The sequence below is a fragment of the Thamnophis sirtalis genome, unplaced genomic scaffold, assembly GCF_051295495.1.
Source record: "Thamnophis sirtalis isolate CommonGarterSnake01/CBP01778 unplaced genomic scaffold, rThaSir2_p1.2 scaffold_1, whole genome shotgun sequence".
In the NCBI taxonomy this organism is placed as follows: Eukaryota; Metazoa; Chordata; class Lepidosauria; order Squamata; family Natricidae; genus Thamnophis; species Thamnophis sirtalis.
This window is the reverse complement of record NW_028261381.1, coordinates 110,492,784-110,513,638: the sequence shown is the minus strand read 5'-3', so window position 1 is coordinate 110,513,638 and position 20,855 is coordinate 110,492,784. Positions and strand designations below refer to the sequence as shown.

Here is a 20,855-nt window from a genome sequence, read left to right as displayed (position 1 = left end):
AACCTCCAGTTGTTCCTCCCCACCCCCACCCCTTCAAGCAAAATTTATTCACCTCTAATAAATGTTACTATTTTGAGGAACTAGAGAAATATGCTTTCTTTTCCTGCTCTGGAATAACATCCTCTGGAGATATATACAGTTCCCATTCTCCAATGGTTCTGGATATACCCCAATATCCTGGCCTCCTCCCAGGCCTGGGTAAGGGGTACTTGTGGAGCCCCTGTTAAATTATTAATTTTCTTGTCATTGTCTTGCTTGGACGGATACTTTGCTTATATCAGATTTTAACTGTATTTTAATTTTGTACGCCACTCGGGCTTTTGGAAGTTGAGTGGCTTTAACAATAAATAAAATATTTACAAGTTGGCTTATGACATAACAATGACATAACAACATTGTTTTTATTTTCCAGTATACATCCATGCAACATTTTATACATATGGTTTAATTAATTTATTATCATATAATAAAATGAAAAAAAAAATCTGAATTCCAGATTCAGGACACTGCAGTCATGTGAGAGTAGTAAAGCACTAGTATACCAACCAGTGGTGGGTTGCAGGTTGGTACAGTTCCGGTACGGTGTACCGTTCTGGTACGGTGCTCTGGAGGCCCCCCCCCCGCCCGCCCACCCGAGCTCCTTACCTGTCCTTTAAAGCCTTCGGCGCTTCCGTGCAATGCATGTTGTGTACAGCACCTGCGCGATGCGATGCCAAACAGCTGGAGTGTTGCGAAGGCTTGCGGCAGCGTCACTGGAAGGTATGATGCACGCGCACGCTGCGTGTGTATGCATGCGCGATGCCCACAGTCATGTGGAGGATGCAGGGCCCTGTTGCAACCGTACCGGTTGCAACGGGATCCGGAACCCACCACTGATACCAACCTACAGCATAATATATCAGCTTTATATCTTGATTCTATTTTGAGAGCATTTGAAGTGCTACTACTATTCATATTCCGAGCAAATAAGGAATGAATAGTATAATATCATGGTGTAGTCTAATCTCAGTTTAAATCAAAAGCCAGCATGAAGCCTCTACTTATGTTTAGTATCCACAACAAAAAATTTTAGCTTAAAAAAGAAATCTACTTGCTTAATAAATTATATTGCATATGGGCAAAAGTACTCAAAATGACTGAGCTTCAGGAGGCAATCAATCAAAATTCTAAAGCAACAAGGGAATTAAGACACGTATACTTATCTTTAATCTTCACTGTACATACTACTAAAGAACGTAATTTTCTTCAGAAATACAGAGGTATGGAAAAGTAGATCTTCAAGAGCAGAAAATATATAATTCATAAGCACTTACAGTCAATGAAACCTTTCTAGTTCAGTTTCTGAGACTGAGGACAGCAAAGTAAAAGGAGAATCTTTTTCCTCTGCCTTCAGTGTACATGGGATTTTGGTGTGTGTGTGGAGACTCTACTGATTATACTTTTACACACATGTACTTCCTAGGACATGGGTGTCAAACTCACGCCATCAAGTTGCTGTCACATGATGTCTCACAATGTTTTTCCCCTTCACGGAGCTGGGGTGGCCATGGCCTGCACATGACTCATCCAGCTCGCGGGCCATCAGTTTGACAACCCTGCCCTAGGACTATAAAAATGGATTTATACTTTGATTATGGAAAAGAAATAAAGCTCCTCCCATTATTTCATGTAGTTCTAATCAAGATTAGCCTTGACTAGGGGTGTCAAATTACGGCCCGTGGGCTGGATGCATCATGCACTGGCCACGCCCATTCCAGATTTAGCAAAGGAGAAAAAAGTCACGGTACATCATGTGAAGACAATCAGATGCCATGAGTTTGACACCCCTGGTCTTGATTATATGCTTTTTAAAATTAAATAACATCAAAACCTAAAGCAAGATGACATGCCACTTATGTTTTATCTAGTTTTGTCTTTAATAGACTGCTTCAGTGTCTCTCAAGACATGATGTAAATGGGGAGCTCAGGATCAAGTAGCGGAATAAACCCAAGTATTGATGATGCCAATATTCTGGAGTTATCTTCAAGATGCCTTTCAAGCAATACAAAGCAGAAGACCCACATCCCAATAAATTCAAGTGATTAATTTTCACATTTTTCATATTCAGTCTGTGCTTCCACCACAAGTTCTTTAATTACATGGCCTTAATCAAATCTCTGAAACATTACCAACAGTGGATGCTTATAACCTTTCATGTGTAATTACATCAAGATAACCAAATCTCAAAGTCAACTCAGTTCTGGAAACTGTAATTACCTTCCCCTCCCTGTTCACACACACCACATTCACTTTAAAATTAAATACATCTCTCAGCTCTTTCATACAACTCTGGTTCTTCTCCTGGAACTGAAACAGACTGTTGTACTCTTGTGAACATACCAAGAGTACTCTCATCTATTGAATGGGGGCACCACAATTTGCAATGCTTCACCACTCTTTTATTGTTAAAGAGGACAAATCAAATTTCAATATGGAAATATCCAATATTTTACTGAAGAAGGACAGACATTAAGAGAAACTTCAATTCAAAGAATGAGGTCTGATTTTACAGGACGTCTGTGATTTATTACAATCTATTCTGAGTGTATTTTGTCTGCATAGCCTGGACATCTATAAGGCAATTTTATAAAATGGCAAATGGAAAGACTAGGATGCATCATACTATTGATCAGATTGCCAAGGGCAATCCGATTAGTTTTACTAAGCTGCTTTGCTTGGAAGAATGCATTGTAAGAATACATTGATTTCACCTTTTAAAATTAAAACTAAGAGCAGCAATCAATTAGTCAATCAAACTCAAATGTAGGGGCCAAATAGCACTTAGCAATATCACTTAGACTTATATACTGCTTCGCAGTGCTTTATAGCCCTCTCTAATCAGTTTAGAGAGTCAGCAGATTGCCCCTAACAGTCTGGGTCCTCATTTTACTGACCTCGGAAGGCTGATTCAACCTTGAGCCGGTCAGAATAGAACTGCTGGGAGTCGGCAAAATTAGCCTACAATACTGCATTCTAATCACTGCGCCACCATGGCTCAATGAGGAGGGTACGCCAGCTGTGAAATGACCTTTCTGGGCATTCCAATACAATACAATAGCAGAGTTGGAAGGGACCTTGGAGGTCTTCTAGTCCAACCCCGTGCCTAGGCAGGAAACCCTATACCGTTTCAGACAAATGGCTATCCAACATCTTCTTAAAGACTTCCAGTATTGGGGCATTCACAACTGCTGGAGGCAAGCTGTTCCACTGATTAATTGTTCTAACTGCCAGGAAATTTCTCCTCAGTTCTAAGTTGCTTCTCTCCTTGATTAGTTTCCACCCATTGCTTCTTGTTCTACCCTCAGGTGCCTTGGAAAATAGTTTGACTCCCTCTTCTTTGTGGCAACCCCTGAGATATTGGAACACTGCTACCATGTCTCCCCTAGTCCTTCTTTCTATTAAACTAGACATACCCAGTTCCTGCAACCGTTCTTCATGTTTTAGTCTCCAGTCCCCTAATCATCTTTGTTGCTCTTCTCTGCACTCTTTCTAGAGTCTCCACATCTTTTCTACATCGTGGCGACCAAAACTGAATGCAGTATTCCAAGTGTAGCCTTACCAAGACATTACAAATTACATCACGTGATCTTGATTCTATCCCTCTGTTTATGCAGCCTAGAACTGTGTTGGCTTTTTTGGCAGCTCCTGCACACTGCTGGCTCATATTTAAATGGTTGTCCATTAGGACTCCAAGATCCCTTTCACAGTTACTACTGTTGAGCAAGGTATATTGTACCTGTGCATTTAGTTTTTGTTGCCTAAATGTAGAACCTTACTCTTTTCACCATTGAATTTCATTTTATTAGATTGTGCCCAATGTTCAAGTTTGTCAAGATCCTTCTGTATCTTTAGCCTATCTTCTGGAGTGTTGGCTATTCCTGCCAGCTTGGTGTCATCTGCAAATTTGATGAGTTCCCCATTTATTCCCTTATCTAAATCATTGATGAAGATGTTGAGGAGTACTGGGCCTAAAACAGAGCCTTGGGGTACTCCACTGCATACTTCCCTCCATGAAGATGCAATTCCATTGAGGACTACATGTTGAGTGTAGTTGGTCAGCCAGTTACAAATCCATCTGGTGGTGATGCTGTCTAACCCACATTCTTCTACTTTATCTAGTAGTAGGTTATGTTCTACCTTATCAAATGCCTTACTGAAGTCCAAGTAAATTATACCAACGGCATTCCTCTGGTCCATTAATTTTGTCACGTTGTCGAAGAATGGAATAAGATTAGTCTGATATGATCTGTTTTTGACAAACTCATGTCGGCTTTTGGCTATTACTTTGTTTACTTCTAGGTGTTCGCTAATTCATTGCTTGATTATCTTTTCCAGAATCTTTCCTGATATTGAGATCCGGCTGATAGGTCTATAGTTTCCTGGATCTATTTTTTTTTCCCTTTTTTGAAGATGGAAACCACATCAGCTCTTTTCTCTCATAGTTGATTTATCCAGCCCCATTTTAAGTTATGAATGTTGTGGAATTTTTAATGTTTTTTTTTGGTATGCTCCCCCCTCTTCCTTTTTTACCTGTAAGCCGCCCCGAGTCTCTCGAGAGTGGGCGACATACAAACTAACTAACTAACTAACTAACTAACTAACTAACTAACTAACTAACTAACTAACTAACTAACTAACTAACTAAATAAATAAATAAATAAATAGTTCCCCAGTGCTCCAGGATCTCTGAAAGATATAGTTCAGTGGTTCTGAGATCTCATCTGCCAGGTCCTGGTGATTTGAACTCATCTAGGGTAGACAGGTGCTCACTTACCATTTTCTTCCCTATTTCAACTTGTGTTCCTAATCTGATTTTCTGTGGTGCTGTTTTTGATAAATTGGACTGTTTTATCCCTTTGTGTAAAGACAGATGCAAAACATGAGTTAAATAGTTCTGCTTTCTCCCTGTTGCTTGTCACCTTCTTGCCACTTTCTCCCATTTCTTTGGCATCTATTGTATTTTGAGTCTTTTCCCTGCCAAAAATCATACTTTTATTTTATGTTTCCATTTAAAAATGAATATCATGCTACTTTTTAATCTATGAGAACACCTTTTTATGGGTTTTATTTTCATTCTGGTGCTTTTTAGCATATGTTTAATTTCACTTTTCAACAGAGGTGAACAGAAAATCTACTGATGGGCAAAATCGATATAAAAAATGCTGTACTTGAATAAATGCAATTGTAGGCACCCCTTCTGAAGTAATTGAACAGGCACACTCTATACAACTGCCAAAGGAATAAAAGAAAAGACCCACAAGTTTTAATTATCCCAGGAAACATTCAACATAAAAATATTTGTTTATTTTATTTATTTGTCATATTTTGAGGCAACCTGGCTCCTAGATGATTCTGGATTGCTTTCAATTTTTTTACAAAGCCACATATAAAAGATCAGAACACAACCAGAAGAGTAAAGCTGTAAATTATAAACCTACCAGAAGAAAATCAAAACAGAACTAAAGAAGACACAGCAATCATCCTGTCCTCAAGGCTGTGGAGAACAACACAATGGGAAGCTAAACTGGATCGTTTTAAACTTCCATTTGAAGCATTCTCAAAACTGTACAATAAAGTTTACCTTCAATATTTAGCAATAGGAAAAGTAAAACCACATGCTTAGCTTATAATAAAATCCTGCTGACATGTCAGGATCAAAAATAATTGTGTGTTGCACAATTTTCTTCGTGTATGTGTGCATGTTGCTCTTAGCCTATTCAACAAAGAAAGATATTAGTCATATAGCTAAAGCAATTTTTAGCACTGTGGGAACAATATTTTCCCAAATTCAAACTAAGTACGGTAACATATCTAAATAATGAATGAGGCCTGAAAATGAGGGCTGCAGTTTCCACTTGTATTGTGTTTTGCTTTAGGGATTAGATCAATGCTTGGGAACTGTTCAATAGACAATATTTGTATATTTTAAATATATTGATTTTGGATATCATTATGAAATACAGGTCGTCTTCGACTTGCAATAGTTCATTTAGTGATTGTTCAAAGATATAATGGCACTGAAAAAAGTTACTTGTGGCCATTTTTTCCACATGATCTTTGTAGCAGCCCTATGATCATGTGATCAAAATTTAGATGCTTGGCAACTGATTCATACTTATGACGGTTGCAGTGAGTGGTTCCAAGGCAGTGGTGGGTTTCAAAAAAATTTAGAACCTCTTCTGTAGGTGTGGCCTGCTTTGTGAGAGTGGCTTACCAGCCATGTGACCAGGTGGGAATGGCTTGCCAGCCATGTGACCTGGTGGGAGTGGCCAACTTGTAAAATATGGTGAAACGCACTTAACAACGCTCTTGCTTAGCAAAATGTTGGCTCAGAAACTCTGGCATTTGAAGCACGCAAGTCTTAATGCTGTCAAGTTATAATACCTTTGTACCCCTAACCCTTTAGAAAAAAAAACCCAGGGGTGTTCAAACTTGACAGCTTTAAGACTTGTGGACTTCAACTCCCAGAATTCATCCTCTCGCTCTTCATCTTGATGATGTGCGGATGGGCGGGGGTGGGTGGGACCTGGAACCGGTTCTAAATGGCACTGTAGATTTGTGGAACCTCTTCTATAGAAGAGGTTAGAACTGGCAGGAACCCATCCCTGTCCCAAGGTTATGTGATTCCTTTTGCAACATCCTGACAATCAGAGTCAATGGGGAAGCCAGATTCACTTAACAACCGTGTTACTAAACTTATCAACTGCAGTGATTCACTTAACAACTGTGGCAAGAAAGGTCATAAAATGGGGCAAAAGTCTCTTGACAAATGTCTCACTTAACAACATAAATTTTGGCCCCAGTTGTGATGGTAAGTCGAGGACTACCTGTACAGAAGGTTTCTCAAATTTCTGTGCTATGTGTGTGTCACACTGTTGTGTGTGCTTCTGACTTTCATAAAGAACTCCTAACCTGCCATAGTTATAATTCTATAAATCTAACCGTACTGAAAATATCTTTCAGAAAACACCATTGAGGGTTCAATGACACAGGCGATGATGCTAGATTTCCGGAAGCACAGAGAGGAACCTGCCCCACTGTATATCGAGGGGGGCTGTGTGGAGAGGGTTTTCTCTTTTAAATTCTTGGGAGTGCTTATTAGTCAAGCTCTCACCTGGAAAAACAACACGTCTCTGGTGATTGGAAAGGCCCAACAGAGACTTCATTTCCATAGAGTCCTGCGAAAAAATCAGGTGGAACAACGTCTGATGACCTCTTTCTATCGGTCCACCATAGAAAGTATCCTCACATACTTTATTACAGTATGGTATGCTGGTTTAACAGCTTCGGATAGGAAGGCACTACAGAGAGTGATCAATTCAGCACAAGAAACCATTGGTTGCCCTCTGACACCATTGGATGACATCGCAAGATTTTGCTGCTTTAGCAGAGTAAGGAAGATACTCAGAGATGATTCACACCCTGGTCAGTGTCTCTTTGCACTTCTACCATCAGGCAGAAGACATCAAAGAACAGCCAGCCGAACAAACAGGTTTAAAGATAGTTTCTATCCTTGGGCTGTGAGACTTTTAAATACAACCACAATCACTCCATGCACACGCTATTTTTTTTCTTTTTCTTTCTTTTTTCGTTTCTGTTATAATTTTGCACCAGTGAGGTTAAAACCAATTTCATTGTATTTAAGTACAATGACAATAAAGATTATACTTATTCTTAAAATGAGGGGGGAAATGGAAGCTATAATTGTCTCATAGCAGAATCTTGCAGTTTGAACAGCTGAGCCCAAATTGATCCACCCTCATATTCTCAAGGCACATGGCAGCTACCGCATGAAGACTACACTTTGTCTGATCCATAATATACCAAGTAATTGTTCCAGAAAAAGTCTCTCCTCTATCAGTACCTGGGATTAATTCCACTACAGTGGTGTTTCTCAACTTTAGAAACTTGAAGATGTGCGATCTTCAACTCCCAGCATTCCCTAGCCTGTAGAATGGTTGGGAAATTCTGAGAATTGGGAGTCCACACAACTTTAAACTGCCAAGGTTGAAAAACAGTGTTGTGCAGGATTAAATATAACTGCTGCACCAAGTATTGAATTCATAAACCAGAACATTAACTTCATTTAAAGTGAAATATTCCTGAAAAGTCTTGCTTTGACACAGAACTTAATAATTACAGATGATCCATCAAAATCCAACTTTTTAATGAGTTTCCACTATAGGAAAACAGATAAAAAGTCTTCATCTAGCTTCTGGAAATCTTTCTTAGTAATCTGAGCAGTGTATCATGTTTCTTCTCAAATATGATAGATGGTTTAATAAAGCATTTTAATAGATGCAGCTATAGCTTCGTTATGGCCGGGTAAATAACTTCCCGAAATTGAGATATAATTGCATGAAGAAATAAAATATTCTATCCTTACTCCAAACTCTTGGATTTTGCTGCTAATTTATTCCAAAGGCTGCTCTACGGCTCCTGCTTGGTAGCCTTGAATAGAACAAACCAATCACCTTAGTGAAATATGAAATCGTGTTTTAGGAGCCTTTCAAGTGTGGAAAACATGTTTAATCATTGAGCTGCAGCCTGTTTAAAAACTTTACTTCATTTTCTCCTGACATCTTGTTCAGAATAATAGATCATTCAGAAAATCATAGAAGGCAAAAATTTCTGGCCGCTATGGCACTAGATAGGCATTCCCAGGGTGGGCGGGTGGGCCCTCTGGAGCACTGTACTGGAATGATACCCGGTGCTCCTGGCAGGCACCGGTACACCCGTACCGGGGGTGTACCACATACAACCCACCACTGTCCCACATATTTATTATTCTCTGAGTTCTGAATTCAGAATTCTCTGAAACAAAAAGTATATAATTTTCCATTTGGTGCCACACCAGGACAGAGATGAGTTCCTACAATTTGGACCAGTTCAGACGAGTAGGTAGTAACTCAGCCTGCCATACCCCCAAACTGGTTCTCTCGGCTGTGCCATAGGTGCCACCATCTTGTTTTCTTGCTTCTGTGCATGTGCACTTGCTTCTATGCATTTTTAGTACTGTGCATGCGCGCATTGCACGCATCAAGCACATGCACAGCACGTGCCAGCAGTAGCAGCAGCCAAAACCCACCCCTGAACCAGGAGAATATTTTTCAGTGGCCTTTGAAATATATACAATACAATAGCAGAGTTGGAAGGGACCTTGGAGGTCTTCTAGTCCAACCCCTTGCCTAAGCAATAAACCCTACAATAAAATACAATACAATACAATACAATACAATACAATACAATACAATACAATACAATACAATACAATACAATACAATACCAGAATTGGAAGAGACTTTGGAGGTCTATACTTTGTTATTGTAAGTTGCAAAGTCATGCCTTTGATATCTAGTCTAGTAATGAAATGTCTACAAGACGTTCAGAGCACTCAACACGGCTAAACTGTTGTCTATTAAATCAGCAATGGTGCCACTGTATGAGAGAAACTTTATCAGTAAAATGAGTGTGATGACCCAGAAAATTATAAAAACTATTCCCCCAAGTTTCTGTGCCACCTATTCCTCTGTCATGCTATCCAGTACCATCTTTTATATAATACCGAGGCATGTTTGATGCAAGCTCCTTTCATTTACCAAACAGTTAAAAGTAAGTTAAAGGTCTATGTTTCTATTGTTAACTCTTGCAAGCAGCAGATAGGAGAACAATTTTATATATGGAAAGCCATAAAGAAAAGAAAAGTTCAAATTGTATTTTTCAATAGGTTTTGGTGCAGTTTCCTTAATCACTGTCTTTCATTACATGCCCATACAGCAGAGTAGTAGAAAACCAAGAAAATTGCATGCCATATGCATCCTTAAAAAGTCTCCAAATTAAAACTGCAACCATTTAGCAAACAAACAAAAAAACTTACTGGCACAAAGACCATTTACTTTTATTGATTCTACTGAGGCAATGCCAGAGATTTACTCATTTGAAGGCATAATGGAAAATAAAGTACATTCTGTTGGTTACATACTGTATTAATTCCGTCTCTCCTTCAGTTTAAAGATCTGCATTAATAAACCCTCAGGAACCTCAAGTAATTAAGATACAGAAGTTAAATGCTGGGGACAATCACAATCCTTCTCATTTACTCTTTACTCTGGAAAATTTTGTGGAACACGGACAGGTCCTTTGACTACATGAAGACTGGACACAGATGGCGAAGGGATCTCCTTTGCCAACGTATGGCTTTCATAATTTGTGGGAGGGGGGGCAGAGCTAGTGTTAGAAGGATGGGCAATTCTAGGACCTAAATTTCTGAGCAGAATACTGTCAGACTACAACAACAAATCAACAAAGGATTAAAATGGTATCAAATACTGATGCGTAAAATATTTTGAATTTAAACTATTCAATTTCAGATACAAAATCAGCCATTCAAATCAGCCATATGAAATAGGCTGTTCTGGACATTTCAAAAGTGCTCTGAAATTGGAACAATATTCTCACTCAACTATGTTGTATCTTGCTAGTACAGGTTTCAGGGCACCATTTCTTAAAGCACACGTATATGTTATGTACATAATTAACGAATGTATCCATTAATATCTTTTTGCCAAGTTTTCTTCTTTGCTGTGATTGGAATGGAGGAACTACAGTATTTAACATTTCAAGAAGCATTTGCACAATGTTGTAATAGATGCTTTCTTCATCTCTGCTTAGAACAATAATATTAAATGCACCAAATGGAAGTCGGTTATTCAAATTGTTTATCAGATATATTCATTGATTTTCAAGGTACAGTTACATTCTAAATTAAAAGATACATTTTGACAAACTGCCTTCATATTTGTTTAAAACATTTATGAGTCTTTCCCTAACTCATTTTAACTTGCACACATTAATGATCCTTTTAATATATGGATTGAAAACACTAAATATATCTAATGTCTAATATTTCCCAAGCCTTCTTTCCCATCCCTCCCCCCCCTTACACACACACACACACTTGGGGGGCGGGAATGCCCAAATACACCACGATACTGTTTTTGGATAGAAATGTTCTCATACACACAGATACCCAAATATACTATCCACTCTTTTTGGATAGAACTGATGAATAAATGATAGAGAACATTGAACATTCAACTAGATTTTGATAATAAAAATAACAGTATGTTACTTTTTTTAGCCATTTGATAAACTCCATATTAATTACAGTTGCAACAAAAAAGCCAATATCTATTCTGAGTAAGATTTTTGATAACTGCAATCAAACAATTTGACTGTTCTGGAAGAGTCCAGCTGCAAAGGAATGCACTGAAACTGTTAAAAAGAAATAAAAAGTGAAGTACAACTAATGTAGAATGACATACAAATAACAGTGATTTAAGAATTACTGAGTTCACTCAAATGGCTGGTAACAATACCCCAGATACACACCATTAATCTCAACTATTTCTACTTAAACCCTGCAATCTCCTTAGTCGATGTTTCCATAATTCATGCACGCCTTCTGCAGTATAAACATAATAGACTTTTCTTCTCTACTTATACACTTATAAATAATCAGAATTAGAAAGGCCTGCAGGTCATACTTTAAAAAAAACATTAAAACAGAATCAATCTTTTAAAGAGAGAAGAAAGCAAAAAGAAAGGGGGATAACAATGGCACAGAAAGAGTAGAAATATGGTCCTGAAACATCTAGGCCCACTCCCAAGTCCTCAGTTGTTCATCTTCATTTGACACCTAAACTTTATTGAAAGGCTTTCAGAAATTATTGAATATTAAGGAAGAAAATTAACCAAATGTTATTTTTTTCCTTATTTCCATTTGCACTTTTTCGGCTGAAACCTTTTTGAGGACAGACTAATGTGGCAGACAAAGAACAACTGAAGATAAACGTTTGTCTATCCATACGTTAGGTAGTGGTGGCTGTCCTTACTTATGCAGTTCTAAATTTTACCAGTCATTCGATTAATCAATTTACAGAAATTTTGCAAAACCTTATGTTCATTCAATACACTTTCATATCATAAAGCAAATCCAGTTGCATCAGTAATGGGAAATAAAAACATGATAGGGATTTGTAAGACCAAAAATATAGTAAAATTGTGGGACTTACTAGGGTATTTTCAAGGCTGGAAAACTAGGAATCCTTTTTCCAAACAAACCATCATAATAAAAACCATTACATGCTAGAATTGATTTTGGCTGATTTCAACAGTGCCCGTTTCCTGAATTACAAATATAGTAGGAATCCCATTATTTCAATGTGCTTCAGTGTTAACTGAGGTAACAGTAGTTTGTTACTGATGTTTTTGAATCTTAAACTTACATTGCTAATGCTACAATAAGTAGTAATTATTTTATCCTTTGTTAGGCGTAAACCTGTTTAAGGTTTAAATGTACACCTGAACTCTCCATTCAATTTAAGAACGAAAGCTTTGGCTACTAGAGGAATAAGACTAAATTATGAAATCTTTTTCCTAGCACCATTATATATATTTTTTATTTTACTCAGTTTTCCCACTAAGTTTGGACTTGATGGTATCAGTGAGCCTGTTTCTTGCTTAAGCTGAGATGATTATCGAGGTGGTTGAAAATTGGTTTCTTGGGTGCTATTTATGTTGTTTATAATTTTGTTTACTGTTTTTAATTCCCTTTTTAATTGTTAGACTCCCAGGGTTACACACTCAGGATGGGCAGTCTTATACATGTAATAAATATTTTATTATGTTATTTTGTGGGACCACCTGGTCTCACAAAAGCAATATTCCCAGCCAGTGAGACCAATGAAAATTGTAGTTTTCATCGCACCTAGAAAGCATGATTGTGAAAAAACATTATTAGGTATACAAGATACCATTTTCATTTTCCAATCTAAAAGTCATTGTGAGCTCATACCCTGGTTCTCAACTCTTAAAGATGCAACCTAACTGATCACAGAGCCATTTGTCTAAATAAAGATGACACTAGACATCAGTCCCCCAACCTAGATCTCAGATAGCAATACAAGAGATAAACTCCTGCGTAACCCATTTATAGTCACTAAGAGCCACTCTATGGGACCGCAGTGGCTAAGACACTGAGCTTGTCGATCAGAAAGGTCGGCAGTTCGGTGATTTGAATCCCTAGTGCCAGGTAATGAAGTGAGCTCCCATTACTTGTCCCAGCTTCTCCCAACTTAGCAGTTCAAAAGCATGTAAAAATTCAAGTAGAAAAAATAGGGACCACTTTGGTGGGAGGGTAACAGTGTTCCGGGTGCCTTCGGCATTTAGTCATGCCGGCCACATAACCATGGAGATGTCTTTGGACAGTTCTGACTCTTCAGCTTTGAAATGGAGATGAGCACCGCGCCCTAGAGTCGGGAACGAGTAGCACATATGTGCAAGGGGAACCTTTACTTTCACCTAAGAGTCACTAAGAGAGAGGATTTGTAATTTAGTGGAATACAGCATCTGCAGCAACATTCAAAGGTTAGGCAGCAAAGTATTGTTATAATATTAGGAGAGATTAAGTTAGCTGTGGAGTCACAGCAATGGGTTGTCTTGATGGCACAAAATAGCCTGAGTTAAACTGATTTTTTCCCCAATTCCTACATGTTCTCTTGCAAAGCTTTTTTTAAACCAGAAGCTATACTCTCTGGCACTGGTCAAATCAGATTACAAATTTCAGATTCATTGGGAGTATTTAATCTACTTCAGCTCCCACACACTGACACTGCTACGGACATAACAAAAACCAGGTTGTCTTCAGGCCCTTTCATTAGTTTCAGCAGTTACGACTGAAAATTGTATTTATTGCCTTATCTCATTTCCATCCCCAACTATCCCCCAAAGTAGAAAAAGGCATGTTCAAACTATTTTTTTTATGTCACTGCATAAGCAAATGGTGTTCCAGAAAATAAGGGGTCTTGGATCTAGATGATAATTAGTTATCAGAGTTTTTTACAATTGTTTTAATGACTTCAGTTTTTTAAAATAATTTTGTAATATATCACCTGGATAATATGTATTAAGAAACACTATAAATTCCTACAAACAAATTGAGAACAGATAGGAGGCTGAGAAAGGACCTTATATGCAAATCCAGGTCATCGTACCAATATTAAATTAGACCGGTTAGTTTCATCAAACTAACTGGTCTAATTTAATATGAATCCATTTGCTATGGTTCATCTCTTGCTCAGTTTTAGGAATTGTGCTTGATATTCTTCAGTGGAGAGGCTAACCACTGGTTCTCTCACTTCAGCTGCTCTCCAGATAAATAAAGAGACAGAACTCAAGTGAATATATAAATATCTTATAAAGCATGGCAACATCAATAATTAATTTTTTCCCAACAAGAAGTAGTTTTTATTTTGACAAAGTTGGTACAGTACTAAAACAAAAATCTGCTTTATCCTTTACTTGGCTCCAAAATTTAAAAAAAGAAAGGGAAATGCGAAACTTTATTTTTAAAAAAATGTTATTTTAAGTAACAACATAGCATGTAAAGGAACCAGCCTCTTCTTTTAAATAAAAAATTAATTCCAGCCATTTCTAGTCATTTCATCTTTTTCTCTCAGAGACTTTATAGTTGGCATTTAATAAGATTGTCCTCTTTAGTCTTTGTATTAAATGGACACTGTACCTAGGTTGCACAATCCGTGAGTTCATCAGGTATGAGCTCTTCATTTAATTCCTGCTTAATCTGAACTCTTCTAAATCTCCTGAACTTCAACTCCCATGATTCCCAAAGGATTGGGCAAATAAAAATCACAGTTACTTGAAGAGGTCAAAACAACTCCTTCCTCTTAAATCTTTTCCTCGTACTTTTCATTATTTAGAAATTCACCAAACAATAAAACAATTTTCAACAGTTACAATACTCAACTGTGTCTTCTAAAAAATAATAAGATAAATTGTTAATACTCAGTAGTGAACCTCCAAAGGATCAAGGAATTTCATTAAAAGAGCAAACTTTGTGTTTTAAGTACTATGTATTCCCTATTTTATGATCTGGAATATTGAATAGCCTTGAATTATTGTGTATAGACGAAAAAAATCAGAACAAATATAGTATAACAACTAATTCTTGTTTTACATATAGAAACCAGCCCAAGGAATATAGTAATTAGATGAGATATTTATTTATATTCTCACACTGTAATTGAATTGAATTATTATATGTCATCACTTTGCTCTTGACTCTTAGTGAACATGTAAAGTTTCTCCATGATGATTCGTTCCTAACCTGGTCTTACAATGGTGGGCTCATCACTGCTCCACCTTGCTGTTGGTCATCCTCTTCTATTCTTTTCTTCTACTATTCCCAACCTTCTCCAGGGATCTAGGTCTTGATGTGACTGACACAATCAAAGGCCTTTCTATAATTCAATAAAGCTCATAATGACTCTTTTGGGGGGATTGTTTTTATGGCTTTCTTACCATAGATTATCACTAGTTTGCTTCAACCTCCTGATGCATCTGTGTAGCTGATGCGTTTAGATTTTCTATTAAAGTTCTCCAGCTCTATGAAATATAGAGAAGCTCCAGCTCTATGAAACAAATGCAACTCTTTGCATCTCCCTGCCTAAAGTCCACAACTTAACAAACTGCATTATGAAGCAGAAATCCAGGACCAGAATGAGGTCTTGCATGCGGGGAAGACTTTAATAAGGAATTCCCTTTTTAAAATCAAATCTCTAGACATAGAAAGAATTTTTGGGGAGGAAAATTCAAGAAATAAAAGAAAGGAAGGCAGAACTTCGCAAATAAACTTAGTACGGTCAGTCACCCTAGCTTATTTAGTTACGTATTACTCACTTGAACGGCTCATGATTTTTTGCACCCATTGGAACAAGATAATGTGAACACTTGGTTGCTGTTAGCCAGGTTTTCATTGCTGTTGCTGCTTCCTTTTATTTATCTTCCTTTCTTGTTAACTGGCACCCTTGGTTCCATAGAAAGTTCCAGGCTGTAAGTTAGCATCTTTGGGAAGACTGACTTCTGCTTTGGTAATCAAGCAAAATACTCTATTGCTGATATGTCAATAAATCAGAAAATTATGTATAAGCTGAATCTAACATCATTTTTATGCACTGTACTGGTATAACTGGTAAAAACTAGCTAACACCGCCGTCATTACTACATTAAACAATACAACAGAGGATTTTTTAAAATTTGGATTTTAATTCATTCAGGGCTCTCAGCAATATTTTAGAGGATGGTGCAGTGTTATTCAGGAAAGTAGAGACTTGTCATATAACTGGTTTGGCTAATCCAAATAAAGGACTTAAAATGGTGCATTTATTGCACAGTTCTCCCCTTATTTGAGATATGAGGGTTTTTTCCACCTCACCAAGATTTAGGTAGAGGCTCTTTCAAAATCCTGACCTTCTTGAAGTCTCATTCCTTAAAGGCATTGATCTCATGCTAGGAAAAGACAATAAGTGAGAAGAGATTCTTTCTCCATGTGAAGGCAGGTACAGAATGAATTGGTTTGAGCTAAAGTATGGATCTTTCAATACAGGTGAGGTTCTGGGAAGGATCTGAAAAGGAGGGAAATATCAATAGATGCCCTCCTCAAGTGAGTTGCCCTTGGAGGCAATTTGCTCATTTAAACCATTAGGCAAACCATTAATTTGAGCCTCTTCATATCAAGTATCTTAGTTTTCTTTTAAAGAGTTCACCCTGGAAAACACAAGAACAAAATGCTCATTGATTTCTATTTAACATCAGTTTTGTCAGCAGTAATTTGAGATTTATATACAGAATGCTGAGCTAAACTAAAAAGCACTGCTTTGGACTGCATCCCAGGATTAATTAGAATATGTAATGAGAGAGAAATGAGCTATTCCTAGGAAAAAGATGTTTCAAAGCATAGGTTAATCAAATGGCCTTAGTCATTCATCCTTGGCTTCCACAGCAAAGCTCACTGCTTAATCTCCTCTCCCCACAGCTATTTAGGAATTATTAGCCCAAAGTCATAAAACTTGTGTCCAGGAAATCTTAAACCTTGAAATCTTAAACCTATTCAAAAATATCAGCAGTGTATTGAACACAAGACAACTTTCTCTGAAAGACTTGCTACTATTATGCAAGTTGGAAGATCTAATTCATGCTCAATGTCTGCAGTGCAGTGTAAACTTATCCAAGTCAGCATGATCAACTTCTAAATGAGACCAGATCAATATGAAAAGATTGTATCCTAATCATATATTTCTGATATTTTTCCTTCTGGCTAAAACTGAACAAATCTGAAATTGGTTGATTTTCAAAGTGTTTTTGATTTTTTTTGCTTTTTAGTATAAATTAACATAAAGTTAATTTAAAGATGACTATTTATGAACATGATCATATAATTTCATAATGAGAAATGATTTCCACATATTTTCATAGTTATGCATCATTTCAAAGTCTGTGCCATTTTCCTAGCTCATATTCCATCTTGATATACCCAAAGTGTTTTTGAAGACTTTGTGGAAATGACCAGACAGATGTCTTCTTCCATCATGACATTTTTCCTATCCTGCACAGAGAAGGCTGTCAACTTTGATTTCATTCTGCTAACAGCTGAAGACATGATCATTCACTCGTGTTGTTTATTATGGAATAGCTGAATTGACTGTATGATGATATAATTTATTTTGCTGCAGCATGCTGAATTTTTTATGCTGTTGTGTTTTTTCTATAATTCCAAATGAACTTTAATTCTTTTTGTGTCCTGCTCTTATAGCTCCATTAATCAGCAGACTAAAAATATTTTGAAATAAAAATGGGCCAGGATATAATTCAGAACAATGTCATATTGAGAGTTTGGTGCAAGCATAAAAATAATGCATTCAATGTACTGCTGAATTTGACCTTCTCCTTGGTGTTCTTCAGATATCTTTAATCAACATTCTGAAAATTTCGAATCAAGCTGGCTAGAAATCCTGAAGGCTAGATTGCTTTAAGCAGTATCATCCAATTATCATATAATTCAAATTCCCTTTTCATTATATTATCTATCAGAAGGATTATAAATGAAGTGATGAACTTTCCAAAGCTCTGATACAGTACTGTATTTTTAATTCATTAAAAAAAACAAAGGAAAGTCACTCTCTAAACACACTTAGCAATACAGAAATACTTTGCTATTGCCTTGCTCTCAGAATTTTTCTCCCTTCATTTCCCCGCCTAGCCATAGTCCCGAGAATACAAATCTTAGCCAGCTTTTTCAATTCAGCCAGAGTTCAACAGGAGCAGAACATCTGCTATAATTTGCAGCTCCTTACCCCCTAAAGTTGTAAAAATTCTAGAAATTTTAAGGCCATATCATTTTTTTCTAAACAAATAGAGGGAAACTAAAATAGTATAACATTTATTTTGCATTCTTCTTTGATCTAAGTTGACTTTTCTACTTGAAGAACACAAATTCTAATGTTTATACTTAATTTACTAATAGGCAGTGGTGGGTTGCAGGCGGTATGCCCTGGTACAGGTGTACCGGAGCCAGCCCAGAGCACCAGATACCGTTCCGGTATGGTGCTTCGGAGGGCCCACCCGCCCACCCTCCCTTCTTATTGTCCTTTTACATCTTCAGCGCTTCTGCGCACGTGCACAGCGCATACAGCGCCTGCGCGATGCTCCACTGAGCAGCTGGAGCATTGCAGAGGCTCTCAGAAGCATCATGACACATGCACGTGCTGCACGCATCCACGTGGACGCCAGCAAGCCTGTTCCAACCATACCAGTTGGAACAAAATCTGCAACCCACCACTACTAATAGGTTATGATGGCTGTTACCTTTATTAAATGTTCAAGTATAATTTATTCAGATAATTTTCTTTACTAAATAAGTCAATTTTAAAAATATTTTAATATATTGTTTCCCACAGATGGTAACAGTACTTCTGATTTTTTCCCATAAATACAGAGTTATGTGTTATGGTCTTCCAAGGTAGTTTTTTTGTTTTTAAGAATTAACAAAAAAAGAGCGGGGACAATATTTATTACAGGTACAGTATGTTTTGACTTCAATTACAAACTTTTAGGACTTTAAAAAAAAAGAAAATTAATGCCTCTATCAACAAATTCTGCCGCTGAAACTTCATGTTCATCTCATTGATAGGCTTTGGATTGTGAAAATTGTTTCCTCAAATTAAGATAAGCTTTCCTATTCTTACACTGAATAGTCCTAAGTATGGAAGGTATCCAGCTCTCTCAATTCCTGGCAAATAGATAGGGAAGAAATGGAGGCGGTGCCAGATTTTATTTTCCTGGGCTCCAAGATCACCGCAGATGAGAACTGCAGCCAAGAAATTAAAAGAGGCTTGCTCCTGGGGAGGAAAGCTATGGCAAATCTAGACAGCATATGAAAAAGCAGAGACACCATCCTGCCAACAAAAGTGTGTATAGTCAAGGCTATGGTTTTCCCAGTTGCAATATATGGCTGTGAAAGTTGAACCATAAGGAAGACTGAGTGCCAAAGAATTGAGGCCTTTGAACTATGGTGCTGGAGAAGACTCCTGAGAGTCCTTAGGACTGCAAGGCGACAAAACCGGTCAGTCCTACAGGTGATCAACCCTGACTGCTCTTTAGAAGGCCAGTTCCTGAAGATGAAACTCAAATACTTTGGCCACCTAATGAGAAAGAAGGACTCACTGGAAAAGAGCCTAATGCTGGGAAAGTTTGAGGGCAAAAGAAGAAAGGACGACAGAGAATGAGGTGGCTGGATGAAGTCACCGAAGCAGTAGGTGTGAGTTTAAATGGACTCCAGAGGATGGTAGAGGACAGGAAGGCATGGAGAAACATTGTCCATGAGGTCGCAAAGGGTGGGAACTAACAACAAGAACGAAAGGTATATAAAGAAAATATATTGGATATATTAGCACCCTGTGTCATTCTTTATTCTAAAAGAAAATAATTAAAGTTTCCATTCTCCTTCTCTTTTTCATTTTCCCATTTTTTTAAAAAAAACAAAACTAATAGCTTCAGGGGGAAAAGTCAAGAATTTTTTTTTCATTGCTTCTCCCTGAGCACTTACTCTAATTCCCCTTCAGCTGCCTATTCCCAACAATAATTGTTGGGTAGCACAAGCCAAAACATACATACGTAGTTGTAAATAATTATTTCCTTAATACAATCTTATGTTTCCTACTCAGTTGCACAGGGATGTGCTTTACAATAAAAGTATTTAAAAGAACAAAATTAAAATTAAAACAATGGAAATTACGTTTGTTTTAAACATGGGAGGGAAGATGGAGGGAAGAAGAATGCAACAGAATCATTCATCCAGTTTATCCAGAGAAATCTCGGGGAAAATTTCAGGAGTAGCCCAAAAGATGCAACTGTAAGTATCTCATGAATTTTAAGGAAGGTGCACTGTGCTATCTGATTTCCTATAGCTCTTTAATAAAGACTACCTGTTTTCTGTTGCATTCAATTAGATCTATTTATAGGTGGACCTTCACATTGGATCCATAGTAATATCCTGTTCTCTTCCAATATTTCAGGCAAGAAGTCAAATGCAAAAATCTAGTTATACCAGTATCTCCACTTACAGCCTTTATAATAATGCCATTTCCGTTATTTTTGCTTCTTGGTGTTCATTTCAAATCATATGGACAAATCTATAGATACTTAAAGGAGTATTGCTTGCCTGCCTTATAAAGTATTCAGTGAATGTTGTGGGGCAGGGGGAAGGATTTAAAATGGAATAAGTAATGGGTGGGGGAGGATCATTTTCTGTACTTCCATCATTTTCCAGTCAGAAAACACTCCTGCTTGAAATCCCTTGGGGACACTCATCAAACTAATGCATCTCAATTTAAGCTTATTTTACAGGTCAGTGGCTTTTACTCCGCATGTCTGTTTTTAGAACTCCCAGAAAAGGAAC

At 37.4% G+C, this 20,855-nt stretch overlaps 1 protein-coding gene across 4 annotated transcripts in view; it reads right to left on the bottom strand.

Moving 5' to 3' along the window:
* Nucleotides 1-20,855, bottom strand: part of RGS6 (regulator of G protein signaling 6) — a 279,182-nt gene that overhangs the window by 236,738 nt on the left and 21,589 nt on the right. The gene's annotated exons all lie outside the window — the stretch shown is intronic.